This window comes from Felis catus, chromosome B2 (assembly GCF_018350175.1).
Source record: "Felis catus isolate Fca126 chromosome B2, F.catus_Fca126_mat1.0, whole genome shotgun sequence".
In the NCBI taxonomy this organism is placed as follows: Eukaryota; Metazoa; Chordata; class Mammalia; order Carnivora; family Felidae; genus Felis; species Felis catus.
Window position 1 is genome coordinate 106759217 of NC_058372.1, and position 15129 is coordinate 106774345.

Here is a 15129-nt window from a genome sequence, read left to right on the forward strand (position 1 = left end):
TCCCCTATTCCCCTTTTTGCTTCTTATGTCAAACTAAACTACTGTAGCTGTTACACTGAATGAGCAGGTTTCATAGGACACAATCAGAAGACAACCTGTTTCCTTCCCCTCATAGCCCATCCCACCTGCTCTGGGGCACTCGTCACTATCCTCAGTGAGGTTTCAGGCAGCTCACTTGTGAATAATGAAAAGTTCTGTGGTCAACGGGAGTCCTAATAATAGCTCCATTCCAGTAAACTGTTGAGTCACACATAGAACTCCAAATCTCACTCAAAGCCTCTCTTCCCCAATTAAGGCTGCTCCAAACTGATGCTATGGGAAAAGAGAGCATGATGGCTTCTTTTTTTTTTTTTTACTGTATCTGAGCTTCTGACCATGCCTCTCTGTCCTCTGTTCATGGGGCTAATCCTGGATCCTCACAGAAGGGGACCCAGGGAGAGACAAGGGTAGGAGCAGGACAGTTACTGCCTTCATTGGTGGCAAGGAACCTGGCACTGGTTTCCTCCAGCTGGAAGAGGTTTAAAGCTGGTATTTCTCTTGGTGTGTGTTTGTGGATCTATGGAGGCTCCACCTGGAATATATCCCTCCATTACTCCTGAGATAGGGATGATTTTTTTCTCCATCCAATGTCTTCCCTCAACCCCTGGGACTTGGGAATCCACTCCTTCTGTTAAGGTCACAGCCTGCTTTAAGAAGACTATTGGGCAGACTAACTCTCTCCCCATTGTGGCCACTTCTAACCCAGGGAATAATCACTCAAGTACCCTTTGTCCCAGCAACTTCCATTCCCTACACAATTTTCCAGTCATAGATTTTGACTTTAGGATTTTCCAGCCACGGGTCCAGTAGCAGCCTCTCATCCTTACAGAATCCAGTGGGCACATCTCTGAGTAGTGTCCTTAAAGTCCCCTTTTAATTGGCTCAAGAGGAAAGGAAATACTTCCAGAGGGGAGAAGGGCTGCCATAGTACTCCCACAACTTTCTCCAAAGAAATTAAATGTCAGATTTCTAATCTCTTGCCAACAATAATCTCTTGTATGTAAATTCTAATCTTTTGTACATCCTCCAATTGTTTAAGGTGCCAAGAGATGCAGAACTTGTTTTTTGCCAACCTCCTCTGAAAGTCCTATGAAGGTGGTCTGGAAACTTAACTTTGAACAAACAGGTATGTGTCATCAATTCCTTTGATTCTAACTTTTGGGAGCTGCAACTAACCTGAGACAGAACTTGTTACAGGATACTATTTTCTTCTAAAAGACTCTGGGCTTTTCTCTGGGCTCCCTCATGTCGTTGCCTCCATCTGGAATGTCCATCTTTCCCGTGTCATCTATAAGGCTCAGCTCAAAGACCACTGCCTGCAGAGAACTGTCCCAGATTCCCACAGCTACAAGTGACCTCTCCTTCCTTGCACCATTTTTATCCTTCTCAAACAGTGGTTACTCATACTCTGCCCTTGCATTGAAATTATTCCTGAGCATGCATTTTCCCTTACTGAATAAAAAAGCCTTCACCGCAGAGAATCTGCCTGTATGAGTTTGTCAGGGTTGCTATGACAAGTACCACAGACTGAGAAATGTAAATAACAGGAATTTGTTTCCTCACAGCTCTGGAAGCTTGAAGTCTAAGATTAAGGTGTCAGCAGGGTTGGTTTCTTCTGAGGGACTCTATCCTTGTCTTGTTGATAGCCATCTTCTCTCTGTGCCTTTACATGGTCTTTCCTCTGTGTTGTCTGTGTCCTAATCCGCTCTTCTTTTTTTTTTTTTTTTTAATTTTTTTTTTTCAACGTTTATTTATTTTTGGGACAGAGAGAGACAGAGCATGAACGGGGGAGGGGCAGAGAGAGAGGGAGACACAGAATCGGAAACAGGCTCCAGGCTCTGAGCCATCAGCCCAGAGCCTGACGCGGGGCTCGAACTCACAGACCGTGAGATCGTGACCTGGCTGAAGTCGGACGCTTAACCGACTGCGCCACCCAGGCGCCCCTAATCCGCTCTTCTTATAAGGACATCAGTCAGATCGGCTTAGGGCCCTCCTCAGTGATCTCATTTAACTGCAGTCACCTCTTTAAAGATCCTGTCTCCAAATCCAGACACTGACTGATGTACTGGGGGTTAGAACTTCAACATGTAAATATTGAGGGGACATAATTCAGCCCTTATCAACGCTTTATTATCTTTATACCCCAACCTGTTGTCCACCTGGTGCTTATTTAACATGTGCTTGTTGTCTTGTACTGAAGAACTCCTTGAAGACTTGATGCCAAAAACCCCGAGAAGACAGCATGAATTATAATGCTTGTGATAAGAGAGTCACAGAAGGTTCTGACTCCCCTCAGAGTTGGAGAGCATTGGGGACAATTCATTCCTTTTTAATAACTGAGGCTTGGAGTGTAAAGGAACTAGTAACTGAAAGAAAAGAGGAGGAAATGGTGCTGACGGATTACACCAACGAAAGAGATACATGAAGTATCCCTGGCATGTAAAAATTGACACGCCCTGGCCAGATACCTTTTTCCCTTCGATGTGGCATATTGCCTGGCAGGGACACCAAGGGACACACAGGAGAGCCTGACTGCTCCTAACATCAGTGACCTGAAAGCAAATACTGCCTCCGAGCAATGCCACTGCCTCACTTGGGATCTGTTACCTATTAATTTATTTTGTTCCCAAACATATAGGGCTTATTGTTTCCATGATAGGAAAAATAACACATACACAGAGTAAGAAAATACATCTGTAAAAAAATAATTACACAAGCTAGGAAACGAAAAGTCTTTTCTTCAGGAAATCTATAGCCCATATTAGAAGAAAACACAGAAAATTGAAGTGTGAAACTTCCAGGTAGAGAAGTTTGGGGAAGGGCAACAAAATACACACTAAGAAAACAGGAGGGAAGAGCTAACAAAGATACAAGAAGTAACAAAAAGAAAACAAAGATATGACAAAGATAGTCTATAAAACTAAAGCTGTTTCTTTGGAAAGACCAATAATATAAACAAATCTACGGCAATGTTGCTCAAGTAGAAAGAAAAAATATATGAAGAGTGTTTATAATGAAGAAGGAGCATAGGCACGAAGGCAGCAGATGAAAAAATTGAAAATGTGATGAAAAACGTCATGCTAAGTTTTCAAGATTAGAAGGAACGTACGAATTCTTAGAAAAAGATAACTTAACAAATTATACAGACTCCATGTGTATCATCTATTTGCAGTCCACATAATGTACAGAAACATCTGATATCTACATACATATGAGTTTGTGTGGGTTATAACATGTATCTCAAAAAGAAACACCAGGCCCAAATACTTTCGGAGATAAGTTCTAGCCAGATATTCACGGAGATAATCCCAATATTAAACAAACAAATTACCCTACAGGAGGAAGACAGATAAAATGAATCCTGACCACATGCCATAGATAAATTCCAAGTGGACTAAAAACTCAGCATGACAAAATGCTCAAAGTCCCAAGTTTAAAAAAAATTATCATTTCATACCCATCATTTTGAAAAAAAACAATAAAAGGCTGAGAATATCAAGTGTTGACTGATAAGGGGTTAATATCCAAAATATATAGAGAAATCACACAACTTAATAGCAAAAACACAATCTGGTGAAAATAATGGGCTGAGGACCTGAACGATAAATTTTTAAAAGAAGGCATACAAATGGCCAACAGGTACACAAAAAGGTGCTCAACATCAAGAATCATCAGGGAAATGCAAATCAAAACCACAATAAGATATCACCTCACACTGGTTAAATGGTTATTATAATAAAAGACAAGCAATAACAAGTGATGATGAGGATGTGGTAAAAACAGAACCGTGTGCACTGTTGGTGGAAATGTAAAGTGGTGCAGCCACTATGGAAAACAGTATGAAGTTTCCTCAAAAAATCACAAATAGAAATACCACATGGTCCGGTAATCCCTCTTCTGGAAAGGAAATGAAAACAAAATCTTGAAGAGATCATCTCTGCTCCTATGTTCACTGCAGCATTATATATAATAGCTAAGAGGTAGAAACAACCTAAGTGCTCATCAATGGATGTATGGATACATACACACAATGGAATATTATTTATCCATAAGAAAGAAGGAAATCTCACCATTCGTGACAACATGAATGAAGCTGGAGGGCATTATGCTAAGTGAAATGAGCCACACAGAGTAAGACAGATACTACATGGTATCACTTATTTGTAGGAATTTTTTTTTTTTTTTAAGTCAAAACTCATAGAAACAGAATGTAGAAAGTGGTTGCCAGGACTGGGAGGTGAAAGAAACGGGGAGAGATTAAAAGGTACAGACTTTCAGCTACAAGATGAATAGGTCTGAGGATGTAATGTAAATGTAATGTAAAACATGTGAATGGGCACCTGGGTGGCTAGGTCAGTTGAGCGTCCAACTCTTGATTTCGGCTCAGGTCATGATCTCATGGTCACGGCATCGAATCCCACGTCAGACTCAGCACTGACAGCTTGGAGCCTACCTGGGACTCTCTCTCTCTCCTTCTCTTTCTGACCCTCCCCTACTCATGCTGTCTCTCTAAAAATGCATAAACATTAAAGAAAAAAAACTTCAAAAACCCATGGTGAATATAGTTGATAACACTGTATTATGTAATTGAAGTTTGCTAAGAAAGTAGAACTTAAATCTCATCAATCAATCAATAATAAATGTGTGAAGTAATGGATGTGTTAATTTTTGTTATGGATGTGTTAATTTAACTAGGTGAGGGCAATTTATCTTACAATCTTATTGGTCAATTATACCTCAAAAAAGCTGAAATAAAAGAAACTACCAAGTGCTGCCAAGGATATGGCCCAACAAGAATGCTCAGATACTGTTCTTGGGAATGTCAACCGGAACAATCCCTTCAGAGTTTGGAAGTGGATGGATGTTAATTGCCTAAACATTAGACATTTCACTCTTCTTCCTTGTCTACCAAACCCTAAAAAATTTAGGGCAGTAACATCCTGAGGCTCAGCGTATGAATAGTGTATGGTTTAAGCCGATCATAACCAACCCATATTCTTTTGCCAGACACTTGCTTTGCCATTTCCTTAACACCAAGGGGTTGCAAACCCATTCTAGCCAATGGAATGTAAAGGGAGATCTGATGAGGAACTCCTGGTTCCCAGGACATGAGAGTATCCAAGGGTGGCGCGGGGGTAGAGGTGCCACTGTCCTCCTCACCCATGTCCTCCTCCTAAGTCAAAAGCAGCCTAACCCTAAAACTTAAGAAGGTTTTTTCCTCTTTGGGAAACAAAAGCAAAAACAAGCAAACAAACACATTTTCCACATACTCTATTCTCTTTTTTGGAACACTGAAATGAGGCTGTGATGACTAGAGTTCTAGAAGCCATTCTGTGATCATGAGGTGATAAGCAAGAGGAATAAAGCCATCACACTAAGGTAGCAAGAGTGAGAGCATTAAAAGTGGCTGGGTCTTTTGCTGACAAAATAGGGCAATTAAATCTTTTTCCTTAAACAACTGTTAGCGAGCTTTCTTATAACCTGTAATCAAAAGTTTTCCTGGGGCACTTGGGTGGCTCAGTTAGTTAAGCATCCGACTCTTATTTTGAGCATCTCTCTTATTTCTGAGCATCATCTGATTTCAGCTAAGGTCATGATCTCATGGTCCATGAGTTCAAGCCCACATCAGGCTCTGCCCTAACAGAGAGCCTGCTTGGGATTCTCTCTTCCTCTCTCTCTGCCCCTCCCCCACGTGTGCTCACTCTCTCTCTCTCAAAATAAATAAATAAACATTAAAAAAAAGTTTTCCTGATAAAAGAGTTGTCTAGTAAAGTGAAAGAAAAGCTAAAAATCCAGAAATTCTTCTCCTAGGTGTACATCCTAAATAATCCTCTCAAATATGCCCAAGAAAACATGTCCAGAAATGTTCATTGCAACACTGTTTGTAATGGTGAGAAACATCAAAATGACCTAAATATTCACCAACAGGAAATATGGATAAATAACTTGAGGTCTAGTCATACAAAAGAATACTCTAGAGAAATTTAAATAAATAAACTGGAATTACGTGAATCAATAGACTAAATCTTAACAGAACACGGAGTAAAAAGAATACAAGTTGCAAGAGGATTTATACAGTATGTTACATTTAGATAAAATGTCAAAACTTGGGACACAATAGTATATATTGTTTAAAGATGAATTAATTTATAATACACATGTAAACCATGCATGAGAATGTTAGATATCAAATTCATTATACCATTTATTTTTGTGGAGGAAGGTAAGGAAGTGGTATAGAGGACTAAATTCCACCTGTAATATAACATCTAAAGCACTCCAAGAATACTAATTACTATAAATAATAACCAGAGTATTCTAAAACTTCTCTAAAGGCACAAATGCTATAGCATTTCATTACTTTATAAGATGCATCAAGTCCTCCTTGTCTTACCCTGGTCATGACACATCAAAGCTTACAGCATTTGAATTGCAAAATTTGAGGCCTATAATTAGTGAGAAATAACACACAGAATAATCTTAACGTGTCAGAGACTCCCAAGGTAATTTCTGTTGCTATCAAAATAATTCAGTGAGTCATAAGTTTCTTTGCAATGTTGGTCACAATCCTTTGCGAAGTGCAATTCATGCAACCTGGATTCAATGTTCATATAAGTATCATTCCTGCAATTGCTCTTATTCTTGTAATCCTCTATTTTTCTAGGACAAGTTGCAAAATTGTAACAATTTCATCCTTGTGTCAGAAAGACCCTGCATTTCAAAATCACAAACATTTCCAGTGTTCGGACCTTAAGGCAAATAAGAAGCTACGAATTCAAGTTTATTGGGAAAAAAAGGAGATGAGAGAAAGCGCTGTTTGTCCCAGGCAAACAAGACAGTCTTCGTTCTACATCAAAGGCCAGAAAAATATCAGATATAATTAATATTTCATTCTGGAAGATTTTTTCCAGTGTCCTTAAAAGTAGTATTTCCTGCATAGACTTCAAAGTGAAATTCTGCAAAATCCTTTTAGACCTCTGTGCTAAAAGAATTACGTAGAAAAGAGTTGATGCCATAAAGGGACAAAGAAATTCCAAAGTCCTGTGTTAAGCAAAGAAGAAGGGGCCAGGGCATTTTTGGATAAATGAGACCAAGCTGTGAATGCCTCAACTGTAAGTTCAAGAAGTAGATGATGATTGAAGAAATAAGGTTAACTGCTCACAACAACATGGTGGGTAGGGATTGCTGGGTAGGTGACCTTGACTAGCCACACAGAGGTCCCTGAACTGAGTGGCTCTGCTCTGCCTCATCAGGGTAAGTGATACAAGCATCCAGGAATTCCCTGGCCAGTATCCCTTAAGAGAGGGGCACCTGGGTGGCTCCATCAGTTGAGCATCCGGCTTTGGCTCAAGTCATGATCTCATCATTCAGGGTTCAAGTCCCGCATCAGGCTCTGTGCTGACGACAGCTCATAACCTGGAGCCTCTTTCAGATTGTGTCTCCCTCTCTCTCTCTCCCCCTCCCCTGCTCATGCTCTGTCTCTGTCTCTCTCTCTCTCTCTCTCTCTCTCTCTCAATCTCTCTCTCTCAAAAATAAACTTTAAAAAAAAATTAAAAAAAAAAAAAAAAGAATCCCTTACAATAAATGCTGATTCTAATACAGTGATTTGCAGTCTGAGTTAAAAGGACCATAAGCCTCCAAAACATGAGCCAGAAAAAAACCCATCCATCTGGAAAAAAAACCATCCATCCCTTGAATCAAGAGGTTGGAAACAGGAGAGCGGTACCGTATTTCAGTCCAACTGTAGTGCCCCTGTTGTAAGTTTCTGCTGGGAGAGCTGACCTGAGAGGATGGTCTGGGAGGTGGCTCAAGTCAGAGAATTAGAATGTAGGCACAAAACAGGGCTGGAGAGAAGGTGTGCAGAGGCACCAGAACATGGCGAATAAGGAGGGCAAGGATTATGTAGGGAGAGAGGATCTACAGAGAAAAGCAGAAGGTGAGGTTAGGATAAAGAGAGAGAAACGAAGAAGGCCAAAGATCAGAGGAGTAGGATGAGGCAGTAGTGAATATAATGTACAGACACTAAAGAAAAAGGCAAGTTCTGGTGGGCAGGATGAGGCATGCCAACTGCTCCTTCGGGTCGTGCTCAGCAGGGCTTCCATCACCCTAAGGCCCCTGGTGGTGACTCAGAGACTCAGCCTCCAGCTGCAAAGCCCCTCCAGGCCTCTGGGCTGCGGTCTCCATAACTCCACTGGGGCCCCATCCCCACCCCCGCTGTGCTTAACTGCCAGCACAGGCACAAAGCTCCCTCTCATTTCCAGTTACTTCGCTTGGGGCACTGCCTCCTCCCGGGGCGTGTGTGGTCTCCAGTGAGTCTGAGAAATGTGTTATTCCCAACTTTCCACTCCTCATTCCCACTTTCTCTGTTCCCGCAATCTGACTTCCCCACCCTGAACCTGACCACTGACCTTAGGCATTCTCTCCAAAGGCCAACCTTTGGAACCTCTTCCTGTTTGGAAAAGAGCTTGCTGGCAGGTGCTCTGCGGTTCCACCTGCGTTGTCCAATAGAACAGTAGCAGCACAGATAGAGCAGAAATATGTCAGAGGGAAAGACTGAGAAGGAGGCAACATCATGGCCGATGTCTGAGTGAGCAGTTTCAGGAACACAAACTCCAGGAAACGAAGAAGGTGAACCGGAAACAAAAGCATCTCTACGTGGAGCAAGGAGGCTGAGGCAGTCTTCTGACCTACTTCTGGTCTTCATTTCCCTCTTAGCCCAGGGGACTTGCTCTCTGAATAGACCAGGGAGGAAGCAATTGAAAACTGCTGGCTTAGGTGAATGTGTGAGGAAAAGAGAGCTTTTCCTTACAGCAGTTTCTGATAAGGACGTACTTTCAGCTCTTGTCTGCTTACTGCTCCTTCAAAGGAAAGCTCTAGTGGCCTTACCAGTTCTGAGCTTTCAGTACCCTGTCTTTTCTTGCCCTTGGGAAACAGAAAGAAAGAAAGAGAAGCTGAGCTTCTGGCTCCACAGGCCCCTGTTCTGGATCTATCTTTTCCCATCTACTTTGGGTAGTCAACTTGCTTTCTGAACATCCTCTTCCTGGACTTCAAATCTCAGTCCGAAACAAAAGCTACTGTATGTTGTATCTGAAAGTTGCTCAGAGAGTAAATCTTAAAAGTTCCTATCACAAGAAAAAGAAATTCATAACTATGTATAGTGATGGATGTTAACTAGACTTAGTGTGGTGATCATTTTGCAGCACATACATATGTCAAATCATTATGTTGTACACCTGAAACTAGTATCATGCTATGTCAATTACATCTCAGTATAAATATTAAAGAAAAGGGGCACCTGGATGGCTCAGTTGGTAAATCATCCATATCTTGGTTTTGGCTCAGGTCATGGTCTCACAGTTCATAAGATCAAGCCCTGCATCAGGTTCTGCGCTGGCAGCATGGACACTGCTTGGGATATTCTCTCTCTCTCTCTCTCTCTCTCTCTCTCTCTTTCTCTCTGCCCCTCCCCTGCTTGTGCTCTCTCTCAAAATTAAAAAAAAAAAGCACTGATTGTTCACATGTACCAGAGTAGTTGCTCAGTTTAAATGGTATTACCCTAGGGTTAACCATTTTTACTATGTTTACTGAACATAGGTTTTCCATAATTATTAGTTGACCAGCTCCCTGACTGAGAGTATGTTCATTTTCAGATGATGATAACCATTCTTTTCTCTCAGGAGTCACATGGATAAAATTAACATTCTAGGATAAAAATTAAATTTATATATGTTTATAGAATTTTTTCTCAGTCCAAATTTGACATCACATTTTGGTTTGGAGAGAAGCTTGTTGAGTCATAACTTCAAGTTTGCAAGAACTTCACAAAGGGTAGAGAAAAGCTCCTGTCCTAAATTACAGAGTTTAGATCACTGGAGTTGCTTTTTCCTGAGAGAAAACTGAATGTTTAAGGGTAAGAGCACTTGAGCATTCCATAAAGCACTTATTACTGTATTATCACATGCTCTCTCTTCTTTCATCTGGATCTCCACCATTTGTTGGTTGGTAGTTCCTATCAGAGCCAGATAGCATGTAAGCAAGGCCTACAATTTGTATTATTTTCATCCTCAGTAATTGAACTTTGATTATCTACTTCCTGTCAAGTGCCATTCAAGAGACTGCAGGGAGAGACCAAGAAAGCGTGCAAAGATCTCTCAGACCCTGGAGCCCCCCCAGGAGCAACAGGTTGGTGGGAGGTTAGTGGCAGGTTGTAAACTGCCATTACACTGCTCTTGCCATACATCAATTCAATTTCCCTTCAGTTTTTAAAGTGGCCCTAGAATCAGGACGCCTGGGTGGCTCAGTCTGTTAAGCTTCCGACTCCGGTACAGGTCATGATCTTGTGGTTCATGAATTTGAACCCCAAGTCCAGCTCTCTCAGAGCCTATAGCCTGCTTCAGATTCTGTGTCTCCCTCTCTCTCTGCCCCTCCCCTGTCATGTTCTGTCTCTCTCTCTCTCTCAAAAATAAACATTAAAAAAAATTATAAGTAAATAAATAAAGTGGCCCCAGGATCAACAATAGCCAAGCTATGGAAAGAACTCAAATGTCCATTGCCTGATGAATGGATAAAGAAGATGTGGTATATATGTAAATGGAATATTACTCAGCCATCAAAAAGAATGAAATCTTGCTATTTGCAACAACGTGGATGGGGCTCGAGTGTATTATGCTAAGCAAAATAAGTCAGAAAAAGACAAATCCCATATGAATTTACTCATATGTGTAATTTAGGAAACAAAACAGATGAACATAGGGGGAGGTGAAAAAAGGGAGAGAGAGAAAAGCAAACCGTAAGAGACTCTTAATGGTAGAGAACAAACTGAGGGCTGATGGAGGGAGGCGGGTGGGGGGATGGCCTAAATGGGTGATGGGCATTAAGGAGGGGACTTGTTATGATGAGCACTGGGTGTTGTATGTAAGCGATGAATCACTAAATTTTACTCCTGAAACCAATATTACACTATATGTTAACTAACTAGAATTTAAATAAAAATTTGGAAGAAAAAGTAAAATAATAAAATAAAATAAAATAAAATAAAATAAAATAGGTCAAGTTCTGGTTCCCAGAAGGAAGGTGGGTAGAGGGATGGGTTAAATAGGTCATGGGGATTAAAGAGGGCATTTACTGGGATGAGCAATGGCTGTTGTAAGGAAGTGGTGAATCACTATATTGTAGACCTGACACTAATATTACACTGTGTGTTAACTAGCTGGAATTTAACTAAAAACTTAGAAATAAATAAATAAAGTGACCCCAGGGAATGGAAGCAGCTCAGATATTTAAGGGGAAGATCAAGGGCTTGGGGGTCTAGCACACCAAGCCTGATTCTCTGCTCAATCACGTAATAGTTGCAATCTTGGGCCAATCAATGAACTACTCTAAACTCCAGTTTTCTCATCTGTAAGATATAAGTAAAAATGTACACATACTATTGAAATTTTGCATAAATTAAATCAGTGTATTTAACTCGGCCCCTGGAGTCAAACTACTTAGGGTTCAAATTCTGGCTAGACCAGGCTTTGATTCTGTGTGTCCCTCTCTCTCTGCTCCTCCCCCTCGCTCTCTCTCTCTCTCTCAAAAATAAACATTTAAGAAAATTATTTAAAAAATTCTGGCTAGACCACTTACTTGCTGTGTGACTCTGGGCTAGTTGCTTCAAGTCGTTAAGCCTCAATTTCGTCAACATTGATAAAAATGATTCCTACCTTATTGGGTAGTTGTGCCCAGCAAACGACATTATCCACAGGAAGAACGTAGCACAGTGGCTGGAGCGTCCTCAGTGTTCAGATGAAGGTTACCTATTCCAGAAAGCACCGCACACAACAAACTGTTTCCGGTTCTCTTAACTAGGTTGCAAATTAACAGGAGGCAGTAGTGCTAGAAATGCCTGCAGGCAGATCCTTTTCTTCACAAAGCATGTCTTTCTCGCTCTTTTTTTCTTTTTTTCTCCTTTCAAGAATGTTCTGGTACACATTAGCAAAATGCCTTGGGGGAAGGGAGCCTAGAAAGGCTTTAAGTGTCCGTAGTTTCTCCACAATGAAATCCATGTGCTTTGCGTAGAAGCAGCGTCCTGGAAAGGGGCCAGTTACAGTGAGTGCCTAAGATCGTAAGTGAAGTATAAAGGAAGAGACTTCGTGAGTCCAGATTAAAGATAGATCCTTATTATCGTTAACATCTCCGTTAACATTTTTCTACACACGCTTTTTTAAACGTAAGAATTGTGGTTGGCTGAGAAACTGGATTTTATTTAAGAGGTAATTGTGTAGGTATTTCCGACTGTAGAACAATGTCCCTTTGAGTAGTAATGAAATGTGTAGTTTTGGAAAAACGTTGAGACCGAAGTTTCTGGAGGAGCCGGTTGGCCCCTGCTGCTGACCCCAGGCAGGCCACGCCTACCAGCCTGGCCTGGACCCCTCTGGGTTCTGGGGGGGGGGGCGGGGGGAGGGGATTCTGCCCTTCCTTTGTGGGAGCTTCCTCGGTGGTCAGCAGACACGTCTTCGATCGGGAATCATCTTTACTTCCTGTATGCAACGACGTTTCGTGTCCCTGGCCGATTCTCATGTTCATTCTGGGTTAGGAAAAGATGGGCAAAGTTACGGTTTTCACTACGATAACTCTTGTGGGGTTTCGCCATTTTTCGACTCCTTCACTTTTCCTTTCTGCGAAATGATTTTTTCACCTCCGACACACTCAATGTGCTTAAAAAGTGATATTTCATGGTTACCAGAAGGGAGGTGGGTGGGGGGATGGGTTAACGAGGTGATGGGGATTAAAGAGCGCGCTTGTCCCGATGAGCACCGGGTGATGCAGGCAACTGTTAAGTCACTGTTTTGTACACCTGAAACTAATATAACGCTGTAGGTTAACTAACCGGAACTAAAATAAAAACTTTTTTAAAAGGTGCTATTTCATGGTTACCAGGGGCTGGGTGGGGTGGGCAGTTCTTGTTTAATGTTTCATTCTGTTTGGGATGATTTTAAAAAGTTCTGGAAAAGGATAGTCATAATGTTTACACATCCTTGTGAGTTTACTTAATGCCAATGCGTTGTGCACTTAAAAGTGATTAAAATGGTGGGGCGTCTGGGTGGCTCAGGCAGTGAAGCGTCGGACTTCAGCCCAGGTCATGACCTCACAGTTCATGAGTTGAGTCCCAAGTTGGGCTCTGTGCTGACGGTGCGGAGCCCATTTAGGATCCTCTGTCCACCTGCTCTCTCTGCCCCTTCTCTGCTTGCACTCTCTCTCTCTCTCAAAAATGAATGAACATTTTACAAAATGGTTAAAATGGTAACTTTTATGTGTATTTTACCACTCTTTTAAAAAGTGCTATTTCAGGGGCGCCTGGGTGGCGCAGTCGGTTAAGCGTCCGACTTCAGCTCAGGTCACGATCTCGCGGTCCGTGAGTTCGAGCCCCGTGTCGGGCTCTGCGCTGATGGCTCAGAGCCTGGAGCCTGCTTCCGATTCTGTGTCTCCCTCTCTCTCTGCCCCTCCCCCGTTCATGCTCTGTCTCTCTTCCAAAAATAAATAAAAAACGTTAAAAATTTGTTTAAAAAAGTGCTATTTCAACATTATAGTTTCATCAGTTCTTAGAGACACAATACTTCCTAGTCAGAGTATGAAGTGGCCCAAGTTCTACTGGCCTGCCATGTGGAGATGGAAACCTGTAGTGAAAATGCAAGTGCCTCCCACAGGCAGCAGGGACCCTTCTGAGGTGGCCAGAATGCTGGGTTTCCTAATTAGCATATTAATTGCATATAATTAGATGTGCTGAAATTTGAAGGTTTGCTATTTTTGAATATTCTAAGCGCCATCCTTTCAATGTCCTCACTTAAAGGCAGGTTCTCACCGATGGCTTTGTTGTCAAGTGCAGGCTAGGTGTAAGAGGCACGGCTTCCACTTCCGGTGAGTCAGTTCAGACCTCGCGTTTCAGTGAATGTGAGATTTTAACTGGAACCATCCAATCCTGAGATTTGGTTGGGGCATTTATATTTTAAAAGCACATTAATCCTCCTGGGAAAGCATAAAAATATTCTTGACGTTCTGACGTTTGAGTGATATTAATAGTAAAATCATCTTGTGAACCTGGGATGAATTGTTTTCTACTTTTCAGAGAAGGGTGGCTTAGCATAAAGATGGGGAAAGAGGTCTTGATGTACCACAGTGTGTTTGCAAGGTCTGTGCCTGTGGAGCTGTGATGTTCTCTCTCTCCTTGGCTCTCTCCCTCTCCCTGTCCCTCTCTGAGTTGCTTCTGTTTCTGTTTTTGAGTCTTTGCCTGGAGTTCTTTTCTCTCTTTCTCGCACGGGCCCAGTGCTATAGTAGTCATACACTGCATCTGTCTAGCATTCTTTTCTAATCATTTATTCCTTGAAACAACTCTGTAAGGTAGAAGGTGGCCAATTTTATGGATTTTACAAATGAAGTACAGAAAGGAAAAGTGACACACAGCCAGGTATGGAAGAGCTGGTCACGAAACCCATGTCTTGTGACTCTGGCCTAATGCTGGTTCCACAGCTGCAGCTGGGATTCTGGCCATCCTGAAGTCCATGAAGAGAACAGGGACACAGCACCACCAGGCGTATGGTTCCAGTGACTTTCACAACTGGCAGGTATGGTGCTGAGTCTGAGTGCAATTCATCATTAAGTTTTCCTGAAGATGCTCCCAGGAGCTACCATCCTAGCTGTTGAGCAGCCATATCCATCCATCCCTCCATTCATCCAGAACAGAAGGGGGTGTAGAAGGTATTCAGTTGGGGGAGGCCAAGAGGCACACATGCCCTCCGGATTCTGGAGACTACAGTGCTGAGTAACTTGTAAAGTCAAAATTATCAGGGCACCTGAGCGGCTCAGTCAGTTAAGCATCTGACTTCAGCTCAGGTCATGATCTCATGGTTTGTGGATTCGAGCCCTGTGTCAGGCTCTGTGCTAACAGCTCAGAGCCTGGAAAAGAAGTCAAAATTGTCAACCACATTCAGCCATGTTTAGTCCAGATAGCTGGGGAAATATCACAATAAAATTATTTCTCAAAAGATTAATTCGGTTGTCATACTGAATTATTATCTGGTTAATTCTAGCTACACAGAAACTGGATTTGGG

General features: G+C 41.9%; 1 long non-coding RNA gene across 1 annotated transcript; it reads left to right on the forward strand.

Moving 5' to 3' along the window:
• Positions 1-290: 290 nt before the first annotated feature.
• LOC111560391 lies at positions 291-7443 on the forward strand. The gene is made up of 3 exons (XR_006598678.1): positions 291-540; positions 1079-1165; positions 6704-7443. It is a non-coding gene; the product is annotated as an uncharacterized LOC111560391 (long non-coding RNA).
• Positions 7444-15129: the final 7686 nt, after the last annotated feature.